Here is a 13,064-nt window from a genome sequence, read left to right as displayed (position 1 = left end):
TATTTTATTTACTTTTTTATACAGCAGATTCTTATTAGTCATCCATTTTATACCCATCAGTGTATACATGTCAATCCCAATCTCCCAATTCATCCCACCACCACCCCCCTTCTACTTTCCCCCCTTGGTGTCCATATGTTTGTTCTCTACACCTGTGTCTCAATTTCTGCCCTGCAAACCGGTTCATCTGTACCATTTTTCTAGGTTCCACATATATACGTTGATATACGATATTTGCTTTTCTCTTTCTGACTTACTTCACTCTGTATGACAGTGTCTAGATCCATCCACGTCTCAACAAATGACCCAATTTTGTTCCCTTTTATGGCTGAGTAATATTCCATTGTATATATGGACCACATCTTCTTTATCCATTCGTCTGTCGATGGGCATTTAGGTTGCTCCATGACCTGGCTGTTGTAAATAGTGCTGCAATGAACATTGGGGTGCATGTGTCTTTTTGAATTATGGTTTTCTCTGGGAATATGCCCAGTAGTGGGAGTGCTGGGTCATATGGTAATTCTATTTTTAGTTTTTTAAGGAACTCCATACTGTTCTCCATAGTGCCTGTATCAATTTACATTCCCACCAACAGTGCAAGAGGGTTCCCTTTTCTCCACGCCCTCTCCAGCATTTGTTGCTTGTAGATTTTCTGATGATTTCCATTCTAACTGGTATGAGGTGATACCTCATTGTAGGTTTTTTTTTTTCTTTCTTTCTTTTGTGGTACGCAGGCCTCTCACTCTCGTGGCCTCTCCCGTTGCGGAGCACAGGCTCCGGACACGCAGGCTCAGCGGCCATGGCTCACGGGCGCAGCCGCTCCGCGGCATGTGGGATCTTCCTGGACCGGGGCACGAACCCACGTCCCCTGCATTGGCAGGCGGACTCTCAACCACTGCGCCACCAGGGAAGCCTGTTCTCATTGTAGTTTTGATTTGCATTTCTCTAATTATTAGTGATGTTGAGCAGCTTTTCATGTGCTTCTTGGCCATCAGTATGTCTTCGTTGGAGAAATGTCTATTTAGGTCTTCTGCCGATTTTTTTTTTTTTTTTTTTTTTTTTTGCGGTACGCGGGCCTCTCACTGTTGTGGCCTTTCCCGTTGCGGAGCACAGGCTCCAGACGCGCAGGCTCAGTGGCCGTGGCTCACGGGCCTAGCTGCTCCGCGGCATGTGGGATCTTCCCGGACCGGGGCACGAACCCACGTCCCCTGCATCGGCAGGCGGACTCTCAACCACTGCGCCACCAGGGAAGCTCTTCTGCCCATTTTTGTATTGGGTTGTTTGTTTTTTTAATATTGAGCTGCATGAGCTGTTTATACATTTTGGAGATTAATCCTTTGTCCGTTGATTCGTTTGCAAATATCTTCTCCCACTCTGAGGGTTGTCTTTTTGTCTTGTTTATGGTTTCCTTTGCTGTGCAAAAGCTTTGAAGTTTCATTAGGTCCCATTTGTTTATTTTTGTTTTTATTTCCATTACTCTATGAGGTGGAGCAAAACATATCTTGCTGTGATTTATGTCAAAGAGTGTTCTTCCTATGTTTTCCTCTAAGAATTTTATAGTGTCCGGTCTTACATTTAGGTCTCTAATCCATTTTGAGTTTATTTTTGTGTATAGTGTTAGGGAGTGTTCTAATTTCATTCTTTTACATGTAGCTGTCCAGTTTTCCCAGCACCACTTATTGAAGAGACTGTCTTTTCTCTATTGTATATCCTTGCCTCCTTTGTCATAGATTAGTTGACCATAGGTATGTGGGTTTATCTCTGGGCTTTCTATCTCGTTCCATTGATCTATATTTCTGTTTTTGTGCCAGTACCATATTGTCTTGATTACCGTAGCTTTGTAGTATAGTTTGAAGTCAGGGACTCTGATTCCTCCAGGTCCGTTTTTTTCCCTCAAGACTGCTTTGGCTATTCAGGGTCTTTTGTGTCTCCATACAAATTTTAAGATTTTTTGTTCTAGTTCTGTAAAAAATGCCATTGGTAAGTTGATAGGGATTGCATTGAATCTGTAGATTTCTTTGGGTAGTATAGTCATTTTCATAATATTGATTCTTCCAATCCAAGAATATGGTATATCTCTCCATCTGTTGGTATCATCTTTAATTTCTTTCATCAGTGTCTTATAGTTTTCTGCATACCCGTCTTTTGTCTCCCTAGGTAGGTTTATTCCTAGGTATTTTATTCTTTTTGTTGCAGTGGTAAATGGGAGTGTTTCCTTAATTTCTCTTTCAGATTTTTCATCATTAGTATATAGGAAAGCAAGAGATTTCTGTGCATTAATTTCGTATCCTGCAACTTTACCAAATTCATTGATTAGCTCTAGTAGTTTTCTGGTGGCATCTTTAGGAATCTCTAAGTATAGTATCATGTCATCTGCAAACAGTGACAGTTTTACTTCTTCTTTTCCAATTTGTATTCCTTTTATTTCTTTTTCTTCTTTGACTGCTGTGGCCAGGACTTCCAAAACTATGTTGAATAATAGTGGCGAGAGTGGACATCCTTGTCTTGTTCCTGATCTTAGAGGAAATGCTTTCAGATTTTCACCATTGAGAATAATGTTTGCTGTGGGTTTGCCATATATGGCCTTTATTATGTTGAGGTAAGTTCCCTCTATGCCCACTTTCTGGAGAGTTTTTATCATAAATGGGTGTTGAATTTTGTCAAAAGATTTTTCTGCATCTATTGAGATGATCATATGGATTTTCTCCTTCAATTTGTTAATATGGTGTATCACATTGATTGATTTGCATATATTGAAGAATCCTTGCATCCCTGGGATAAACCCCACTTGATCGTGGTGTATGATCCTTTTAATGTGTTTTTGGATTCTGTTTGCTGGTATTTTGTTGAGGATTTTTGCATCTATATTCATCAGTGATATTGGTCTGTAGTTTTCTTTTTATGTAGTATCTTTAGTTTTGGTATCAGGGTGACGGTGGCCTCATAGAATGAGTTTGGGAGAGTTCCTTCCTCCGCAATTTTTTGGAAGAGTTTGAGAAGGGTGGGTGTTAGCTCTTCTCTAAATGTTTGATAGAATTCACCTGTAAAGCCATCTGGTCCTGGACTTTTGTTTGTTGGAAGATTTTTACTCACAGTTTCAATTCCATTACTTGTGATTGGTCTGTTCATATTTTCTATTTCTTCCTGGTTCAGTCTTGGAAGTTTATACCTTTCTAAGAATTTGTCCATTTCTTCCAGGTTGTCCATTTTATTGGCATAGAGTTGCTTGTAGTAGTCTCTTAGGATGCTCTGTATTTCTGCGGTGTCTGTTGTAACTTCTCCTTTTTCATTTCTAATCTTATTGATTTGAGCCTTCTCCCTCTTTTTCTTGATGAGTCTGGCTAATGGTTTATCAATTTTGTTTATCTTCTCAAAGAACCAGCTTTTAGTTTTATTGATCTTTGCTATTGTTTTCTTTGCTACTATTTCATTTATTTCTGCTCTGATCTTTATGACTTCTTTCCTTCTGCTAACTTTGGGTTTTGTTTGTTCTTCTTTCTCTAGTTCCTTTAGGTGTAAGGTTAGATTGTTTATTTGAGATTTTTCTTGTTTCTTGAGGTAGGCTTGTATAGCTATAAACTTCCCTCTTAGAACTGCTTTTGCTGCATCCCATAGATTTTGGATCGTCGTGTTTTCATTGTCATTTGTCTCTAGGTATTTTTTGATTTCCTCTTTGATTTCTTCAGTGATCTCTTGGTTATTTAGTAACGTATTGTTTAGCCTCCATGTGTTTGTGTTTTTTACATTTTCTTCCCTGTAATTGATTTCTAATCTCATAGCGTTGTGGTCAGAAAAGATGCTTGATGTGATTTCAATTTTCTTAAATTTACTGAGGCTTGACTTGTGACCCAAGACGTGATCTATCCTGGAGAATGTTCCGTGCACACTTGAGAAGAAAGTGTAATCTGCTGTTTTTGGATGGAATGTCCTATAAATATTAATTAAATCTATCTGGTCTATTTTGTCATTTAAAGCTTCTGTTTCCTTGTTTATTTTCATTTTGGATGATCTGTCCATTGGTGTAAGTGAGGTGTTAAAGTCCCCCACTATTATTGTGTTACTGTTGATTTCCTCTTTTATAGCTGTTAACAGTTGCCTTATGCATTGAGGTGCTCCTGTGTTGAGTGCATATATATTTATAATTGTTATATCTTCTTCTTGGATTGATCCCTTGATCATTATGTAGTGTCCTTCCTTGTCTCTTGTAACATTCTTTATTTTAAAGTCTATTTTATCTGATATGAGTACTGCTACTCCAGCTTTCTTTTGATTTCCATTTGCCTGGAATATCTTTTTCCATCCCCTCACTTTCAGTCTGTATGTGTCCCTAGGTCTGAAGTGGGTCTCCTGTAGACAGCATATATATTGGTCTTGTTTTTGTATCTATTCAGCGAGCCTGTGTCTTTTGGTTGGAGCTTTTAATCCATTCACGTTTAAGGTAATTATCCATATGTATGTTCCTATGACCATTTTCTTAATTGTTTTGGGTTTGTTTTTGTAGGTCCTTTTCTTCTCTTGTGTTTACCACTTAGAGAAGTTCCTTTAGCATTTGTTGTAGAGCTGGTTTGGTGGTGCTGAATTCTCTTAGCTTTTGCTTGTCTGTAAAGCTTTTGATTTCTCCATCGAATCTGAATGAGATCCTTGCCGGGTAGAGTAATCTTGGTTGTAGGTTCTTCGCTTCCATCACTTTAAGTATATCATGTCACTGCCTTCCGGCTTGTAGAGTTTCTGCTGAGAAATCAGCTGTTAACCTTATGGGAGTTCCCTTGTATGTTATTTGTTGTTTTTCCCTTGCTGCTTTCAATAATTTTTCTTTGTCTTTAATTTTTGCCAATTTGATTATTATGTGTCTCGGCGTGTTTCTCCTTGGGTTTATCCTGTATGGGACTCTCTGCGCTTCCTGGACTTGGGTGACTATTTCCTTTCCCATGTTAGGGAAGTTTTCAACCATAATCTCTTCAAATATTTTCTCGGGTCCTTTCTCTCTGTCTTCTTCTGAGACCCCTATAATGTGAATGTTGTTGCGTTTAATGTTGTCCCAGAGATCTCTTAGGCTGTCTTCATTTCTTTTCATTCTTTTTGCTTTATTCTGTTCTGCGGTAGTGAATTCCACCATTCTGTCTTCCAGGTCACTTATCCGTTCTTCTGCCTCAGATATTCTGCTATTGATTCCTTCTAGTGTAGTTTTCATTTCAGTTATTGTATTATTCATCTGTTTGTTTGTTCTTTAATTTTTCTAGGTCTTTGTTAAACATTTCTTACATCTTCTTGATCTTTGTCTCCATCCTTTTTCCAAGGGCCTGGATCATCTTCACTATCATTATTCTGAATTCTTTTTCTGGAAGGTTGCCTATCTCCACTTCATTTAGTTGTTTTTCTGGAGTTTTATCTTGTTCCTTCATCTGGTACAAAGTCCTCTGCCTTTTCATCTTGTTTATCTTTCTGTGAATGTGGTTTTTGTTCCACAGGCTGCAGGATTGTAGTTCTTCTTGCTTCTGCCGTCTGCCTTCTGGTGGATGAGGCTGTCTAAGAGGCTTGTGCAAGTTTCCTGCTGGGAAGGACTGGTGGTGGGTAGAGCTGGGTGTTGCTCTGGTGGGCAGAGCCCAGTAAAACTTTAATTCACTTGACTGCTGATGGGTAGGGCTGGGTTCCCTCCCTGTTGGTTGTTTGGCCTGAGGCAACCCAACACTGGAGCCTTCAGGCTCTTTGGTGGGGCTAGTGGTGGACTCTGGAAGGGCTCACGCCAGGGAGTACTTCCCAGAACTTCTGCTGCCAGTGTCCTTGTCCTCACGGTGACCCACAGCCACCCACTGCCTCTGCAGGAGACCCTCCAACACTAGAAGGTAGGTCTGGTTCAGTCTCCCGTGGGGTCACTTCCCCTGGGCCCTTCCCCTGGGTCCCTCCCCTGGGTCCCAATGTGCACACTACTTTGTGTGCGCCCTCCAAGAGTGGAGTCTCTGTTTCCCCCAGTCCTGTCAGAGTCCTGCAATCAAATCCCGCTAGACTTCAAAGTCTGATTCTCTAGGAATTCCTCCTCCCATTGCCCTAGCCCTAGGTTGGGAAGCCTGACGTGGGGCTCAGAACCTTCACTCTAGTGGGTGGACTTCTGTGGTATAAGTGTTCTCCAGTTTGTGAGCCAACCAACCAGCAGTTATAGGATTTGATTTTATTGGATTGCACCCCTCCTACCTTCTCATTGTGGCTTCTCCTTTGTCTTTGGATGTGGGGTATCTTTTTTGGTGAGTTCCAGTGTCTTCCTGTCAATGACTGTTCAGCAGTTAGTTGTGATTCTGGTTTTTTTGCAAGAGAGAGTAAGAGCACGTCCTTCTACTCTGCCATCTTGATTCAGGCTCCAATACATAATCTTGTATTATGTGTGTTTTACAAAATGAGGATAAAGAGGAACACAGAGATCATCTGGCCACAGCTAGTAAGTAGCAAGCGCTGGGATTTAAAGTCAGTCTGTTTGTATCCAGTCTGAGTTCCATTGCCTCCAGCTGATCAAGGAGTGAATGATCCTTTGTCTGGATTTTTTTTTCTTGATCAGTTTAGCCAGAGGTTTACCAGCTTCATTGATCTTTTCAAAGAACCAACTTCCATTTTATTGATATTTCTCTGTTGTAATTTTTCTATTATATTACTTTTACCTTTTCTTATTTCCTTTCTTCTACTTACTTGGGTTTAGTTTGTTGTTGTTGTTGTTTTATAGCTTCCCAAAGTGAAATCTTAGATGAATGATTTTAGGCCTTTTCTCTTTCCCAGTATCAGCACTTAAAGCTACAAGTTTTTCTCTAAACACTGCATTAGCTTTATCTCACAAATATTGATAAGTTGTGTTTTCATATCAATTAGTTCAAAATATTTTCTGATTTCCCTTTGATTACCTATTTAACCTTGAGTTTGTTATACTTATGTTGCTTAATTTCCAAATATTTGGGCATTCTTTAGATAGCTTATATCTTTTGCTACTGATTTCTCATTTAGTTGTGTTGTATTTGAAGAACATATTCTATATGATTTAAATCCCCTTAATTGTTTTGAGACTTGCTTTCTGGCCCAGTATATAGCCTATTTTGGAGACTATTCATGTGTACTTGAAAAGAATGGGTATTCTGCTCTTGTTGGGTATGCTGCTCTGTGGACATCAGTGTGGGCAAGTCGATTGATGTTGTTCAAGTCTACTGTATCCTTAATAATTTTTTTCTCAGTTACTGAGAGAGGAGTGTCAAAATAACCTATCATAAGTGTGGATTTGTCTATTTATTCTTCTGAGTTGATCCTTTTATCAATATGAAGTGTCATCTTTTTATCTCCAGTAAGAGTCCCTGTATTGAAGTCTACTTAGATATCAATACAGCCATCCCAAATTTCTTATGATTAGTGTTTTCATTTTACATCTTCTTCCATTCTTTCACTTTGTTTTCATTTTTTGCTTTTAATCTATCTATTTGTTTAAAGTGTATATCATTTAGAGAGTATATTGTCACTTCTTGCATTTTTAATCAGTTTGATAATCTTTGCCTTTTAATTGGAGTGTTTAGACCAGTTATATTTAATGTGATTATTGATATGGTTGGGCTAGATCTACCATCTTGCTATTGTTTTCTATTTATCTCATCTATTCTTTGCCTCTTTTCCTCCCACTTTTGGATTGAGTACTTTGTTTCATATTCCATTTATGTCCTCCGTTGGTTTATTTATTATGCCTCCCTGTTTTATCTTTTCAATGATTGCTATTGTGCTTACAATCTGCATATTTAACTTATCAATGACTGATTAGATGTAGGAGGGAGTGGAAATTGTGTGTTAAGAATGACACTCAAATATCTGGCCTGGGCCACAAGAGGGATCATTCTCTGAGATGGGGAACTCTGAAGGAAGATTACAGCATGGGGGTATGATGAAGGGGCTTGATGATGTGGTCAGTTCTGGTCAAGTTGCGCTTAAGGTGCTTGTTATATGTCCAAGAGAAGATGCCTCGTGGACAGTCCATGTGTGGTCCAGAGGTCTGGGCTGGAGCTGGCAGAGGGGTCAGGGGATAGGGGTGATTCTTGAATCAACAGGACTGGGTGAATCTGTATGGAGAGTGTGTGATGGGGCGAGAAAGGGCCCAGGACCAAACCCCAGCAAACCCCAAGTTAGGGACCCAGATGGAGAACAACAGGGATGTGAGAGGAGAAGCCAGAGAGGAAAGAGCAAAATAAGGCGAGTGCACCACCGTCTCAGAGCCAGAAGGGCAGTGGCCCAGCAGTTAGCCTGTGCCCTGGGTCCTGCGGCCAGATCCAGACAGCATGCAAGGGGGCCTCAGAGGCCATCTGAGGGCCTCCCCCTTACCTGTGCACAGGTACCTGGTGTGCATTAGACCTAGTTAACATTTCATTAAAACATTTTAAAAGTAAAGAACTAGGGATAGTTCACCTCTGCACAGTGCTGCTGGGAAATGGAACAAGGTGGTCTGCCAGGGCCTGCTGGGTCTACGACATGGCAGCCAGAGGGCCCTCAGGGAGGATGCCTCTATGTGCTGACCATGGTGGGTCCCAAATCCCAGTGGCGGAGCAAGGAGGGGTTGGGAGAAGCAGACACTGTGCGTGCAGACGTCTTTTGTCTTTTGGGAGAACGTATGGGCCTGAGGCACTTACTGTCCTCTAGCCAGGCTCTGCAGAGGGCTGGGCCCCCAGGGGAGGCAAGCAGTCAGCCAGACCCAGGCCAGGCTTCTCCAGAGGGGGAAGTGCAGCGGGGGGAGCATCGCAGCACCATGGCCGACAAGGGGCCCTTGTCGGCCATGGGGCCCATCCTCTCGGCCGGCAGCACTTCCCTGGGGATGGGTCTCACGAGTTGTGTCGTGCTCTGTCCTGCTCCGGAAGCTGCTCTTGCCGCCCGCCCCCCCCCCCCCCCCCCGCCGGGGCACGGTCCGCACGCCCCACCCCTCTTCTGGCCACTTATCTAAACAGGAGCAGCCCCAGCAGCTTTCCACAGCCCTGCAGTCTGACCAATCTGCCCCAGTACTGACTTCCTGGAAGTGCAGCCCCACCACATGGGGCTGTGCAGACTGACCCTGACCTCAAGCAGGAGACCAGCTGCTTGGCTCAGGGGCTGCCAGAGGGCGCTCAGCAGATAGTGGGGGGAAACGAACAGCTGGTGGATGGGGTGGCAGGCCTGCTGCAAGGGGCCCAGAACGGGCAGGTGGGGGAGATAAGAGCAGAGGTTGGTGGCCCAGGTGAGGGTGAGCAGGTGCGAGGGTAGGGCCCATGAATCCGCCCTGAACTGCTGTACAGATATGCGTATGCATGTATGCATATATGTGTAGCCATGTAGCTGTGCCTGTGATCGCGTCTGTGTGCGTGTGTGTATATGTGTGTGTGCATGTGTGTGTGCATGCACGTGCGTGTACATGCGTGTGTATATACATACGTGTGCATCGGTGGGTGGGGTGCTTGTTAAGTTGGGCTCGCCCCAGACAGACCGGCTGAAACCAGCCTGAGCTAAAGGCCGGCTGCTCTTAGGGAAGGGGGAAAGGGGGAAACCCCTCGTGGAGAGACAGGAGCCTTTCAAGGGAGACGCGCCCCTCCTGCTCTGAATCCAGCTGCCGGCTTTAAGGCAAGGACGATGTGTGCTGGGCACACACTCGGGTTGCTCTCTGCCCATTGGACTCACCAGCCCGAGGTCGTCACCGGGAGCAGGGCCTGGGAGCTGCTGTTGGGCAGTGGGGGCCCCTGCAGGGGACTGGCCACCTGGTGAGGAAGGAGGGCGGAGAGTGGGCAGGGGATGCCCGGGTGGGGCGGTGCGGGCCGGGATGGCCATCTCTGCTGGGAAGGGAAGCCCGAGACCAGGTGGGGTGCTGGCGCTGGAGGGCCGCCCGGGGACGTGGAGTCCCAGGGGGGGCTGTCATGGGGCCAGCAGCTGCCTTCCAGGCAGAGAAACCCTGGGCAGAGAAAGGGGAAGGAGACCCTGGAGCAGGCAGGAACCTGCGGTTGGAGCAGCACCATGGCCCACCAACCGCCCCTGCGGGAGGGGTCCCGGGGTTCAGGGCAGGTGACGGAGCGGGCGGCCTGGGAGCCGCCCCAGAGGAGGCCCGATGGGCCGTCAGGCACCCCTGCCCTCAGCCAGCTGGGAGAGGACTGGACATCCCTGGCTTGGCCTCTGTTGGGCGCCAAGGGGTCCCAGGGCGAAGGGAGCACGGGGGTAGGAAGGGGCTGCAGAGCATAGGAGGGCGGAAGCGGGGTCTGTCTGGGGGCACCAGGGGTTTACGAGGGGGACTGGGTGGGGGAGCTTGCAGTGAGAGAGTAGTGGCGCCGGGACGGCCGGACGCCAGGGATGCCCGTCCCAGGGCACCGGAGTGCGTGCCCGGGACCCATGGCCTCTGTCTGCCGGGCCCCTGGCCTGTGTGGTGGTCACAGACGGAGGGACATTCCAGAGCCTGGAGAGCATCTGCCGCGCTGGCTGTCTGACCAGAGGACCACAGGCTCCCCGCCCCGGATGCGCCTGCTCGTTCCTGGAAACAGGGCAGCCATCCTTGGGCCGCTCAGAGCCGGCCCCCCGTGGGCTCCTTGGCCGGGTGGGGACCGGGTGGCAGTGGAGGCCAGAGGCCGAGGGCAGGCAGGCGGAGTGGCCGCCACGTCCTCCCTGGTGTTTCCAAGCCCGGTGCTCTCCCTCTCTGGCTGCGTCCCACTGACTCCACCGTTTGAGGGGGAAACACGAGCCCGTGCGGGTGACACAGTGGGCGTCCAAAGGTGGCCCGTGGGAGCTGGCCTCCCTGTCCCCTGTCTGCGGCACAGCCAGGCCCTGAGGGCGGCTGCGGGGCTCTGGCACCCCCTGCCCTCCTGCCCACACCCTTCCCCGCTCAGCCACATTTGCTGAGTGGGTGAACGAATGAGCGAACGGGGGGCAGGGTGAGCAGGGCGGGCCTCAGAGGCCACGTAGTGGCTTTGTGGAAGGACAGAGGTGGCAGCCGCAGGGGCAGGGGCTGGAGGCCTTCCGCAGGAGGGCCGCTGCTGGCCGTGGTGGCATCTGCCGCTGAGCCAGGCGGGGCTGGCGGGCAGGAGGTGGGGTCTAGGAGGGAGGCGGGTGGCAGAGCTGCCGGCTGCCGCGCGTGCCCCCAGCCAGCGGGCAGTGCACGGAGATGAGTCGTGGGTCGTGCCCGAGGCCCTGCGCTGGCGGCCGGGTGAGCGCCAGGCTTGGCACAGGGCAAGTCTTGGGTTGAGGGCACCTCGGGCCGAAGAGCTGGACTCGGGCAGGCAGCCCCTCCCGTTCCACGTGCCCTTGCTGACCGGCCACCTCATCTGCCCACCTAACGCAGACCCTTCCCCAGCCACGCACCTGTGTCTCTATTTTTATAAACTTTTTATTACGGGAAGCTCAGCTGTATATCAAGGTAGGGAGTCTAGTACAGAGAACCCCAGGTCTCCTGCCTCATGAGGATCAACTCCCCGGCTCCTGTCCAATTCCAGCCACTGTGTCACCCCAGCCAGTGACACTTGAGTGCGCTTCCAGCAGACAGGAGGCCAGCCAAGGTGCCAGGAAGGCGCCCGAGGACAGAGGGCTGATTCCTGGCCTCGTCCCCTTGCTGGCCGATTCCCAATGTCCAGTCACAGAAGGATGCCTTCCGCAGGTGGCTCTCCCCATGTGGCGGGCAGTTGGGCCTGCGAGGCCCCATCTGGCCGTGCCTCTGGTCTGTGGATCCCACCGCCGGGTCCCCTGAGGGGCTGTGAGGCTGTGGGCAGAGCCGGGGACCTGGGCTCATCCATTGCCCCTGAGAGAGAGAGAGAGAGAGAGAGAGAGACCGACCAACCTGCAGGGAGACAAAGGGAGTGAGGCTGGGAAGAGCCAGGCCGGGGGGTGGGAGGCAGACCCAGCAGAGAAGGGCTCCTAGAGGCCAGCGGCTGCTGGGTGAGGGGACGGGGGGACGGTGCCGGAGAGGAGGGGGCGAGGGGGCAGCCCGGACCGGAAGGGTCTGTCCCCTGCCTCTCCCGGCCTTCCTCTGGGGAGCTGAGGCTGGTCTGATGGCTCAGGGGGGACCCAGGGCCCAGGGCCTGCGGGGGAGAAGCAGCCCGCCCAGTGCGAACAGGGCCGGCAGCGGTTCAGGGTGCGGGGGCTCGAGTGGCTGGCGTGAGGACCCGGGACAAGGCTGAAGGGACTGGGAGGAAGAGCGGGCGGCCCAGGGCAGGGCTGCCGGCCAGCGGGAGGAGGGCGAGGGGGATCCTCTTCCTCCCCCGAGCTGTGTCCCCATCGCCCGCAGTTTCCTGAGGGGTGTGCTCCCATCCTCCTCCACTCCCCGTGTGGCGTCCTGCAGTCACCCCCGCCTTGCCCCACTACCGTGAGAGCAGGGGCAGATGACAGGGCCCCCAGGCTGGCTTTTGGCCAAACCAGCGGGAGGCGGGAGGGATGTTTCCCAGGCCTGGTTTCCGAGAAGAGGGGAACAGAAAGTACCTGCCGTGACAGAAGCCCACGCCTCCTCTCTCAGCCTCGCAGGGATGCCAGGCCCAAGGCTGAGCCCAGGGCCCACGGGCCCACGGGCCCACGGGCCCACGCCATCCCGGCCAGGCGCCTGGGCCAGGGTGAGGCAAGTGAGGCCTCGGCCCGGCACATGTACGAGGCCCCACAGAAGTCAGTAATCAAGATAAAGTCTCCTTTGGTGCAATATTTCAATACACCAGAGATAATGCAGAATCCACGAGAACAGAGAGTCAGCTATACTAGATTAAAGGCAGGTGGTGGGAGATGGAAGACCAGCCTCCACGGCCCGCCAGGCTCACCAGCCTCCACGGCCCGCCAGGCTCTGGAGGTGCCTGCTGCTCAGGGTCCCCCTCCGCCTGCGCCAACGGCCACATCTCCCTGCGGGCGGTCCCGCTGCCCCGTCCGCCCAGCTGTGCTGGGGATCGTGCAAGAGAGGTTGTGGCTCATCTCCAGCCTTCTGTCCCGGAGCCGAGGCAAGCGTCGCGCTTCCATCTTCCAGGAAGCCCCTCCCCCTCTCCACTCCTCCCACCTCCCAGGTCCAGCTCCAGGGCCTCCTCCTTCAAGAAGCCTCCAGGTCCTGACCTGCCCTCTGTGAAGCCTCGCGATATGAC

General features: G+C 49.4%; 1 protein-coding gene across 2 annotated transcripts in view; it reads left to right on the top strand.

Annotated features, from left to right (window-relative positions):
• The window catches only part of GPR35 (G protein-coupled receptor 35), a 33,271-nt gene that overhangs the window by 13,259 nt on the left and 6,948 nt on the right, over positions 1-13,064 (top strand). Inside the window, exon 1 of one of the 2 annotated variants that reach the window (XM_033859429.2) lies at positions 5,470-5,843. The exons of the other annotated variant lie outside the window; for it this stretch is intronic. The gene's annotated coding sequence lies outside the window, so the exon portion shown is untranslated. Of the gene's footprint in view, positions 1-5,469; positions 5,844-13,064 lie in introns of those variants that run through there. 2 annotated transcript variants of the gene reach the window in all.

Source organism: Tursiops truncatus, chromosome 7 (assembly GCF_011762595.2).
Source record: "Tursiops truncatus isolate mTurTru1 chromosome 7, mTurTru1.mat.Y, whole genome shotgun sequence".
NCBI lineage: Eukaryota > Metazoa > Chordata > Mammalia > Artiodactyla > Delphinidae > Tursiops > Tursiops truncatus.
Note: the sequence above shows the minus strand (reverse complement) of the source record. Positions and strands in the feature narration are given on the sequence as shown.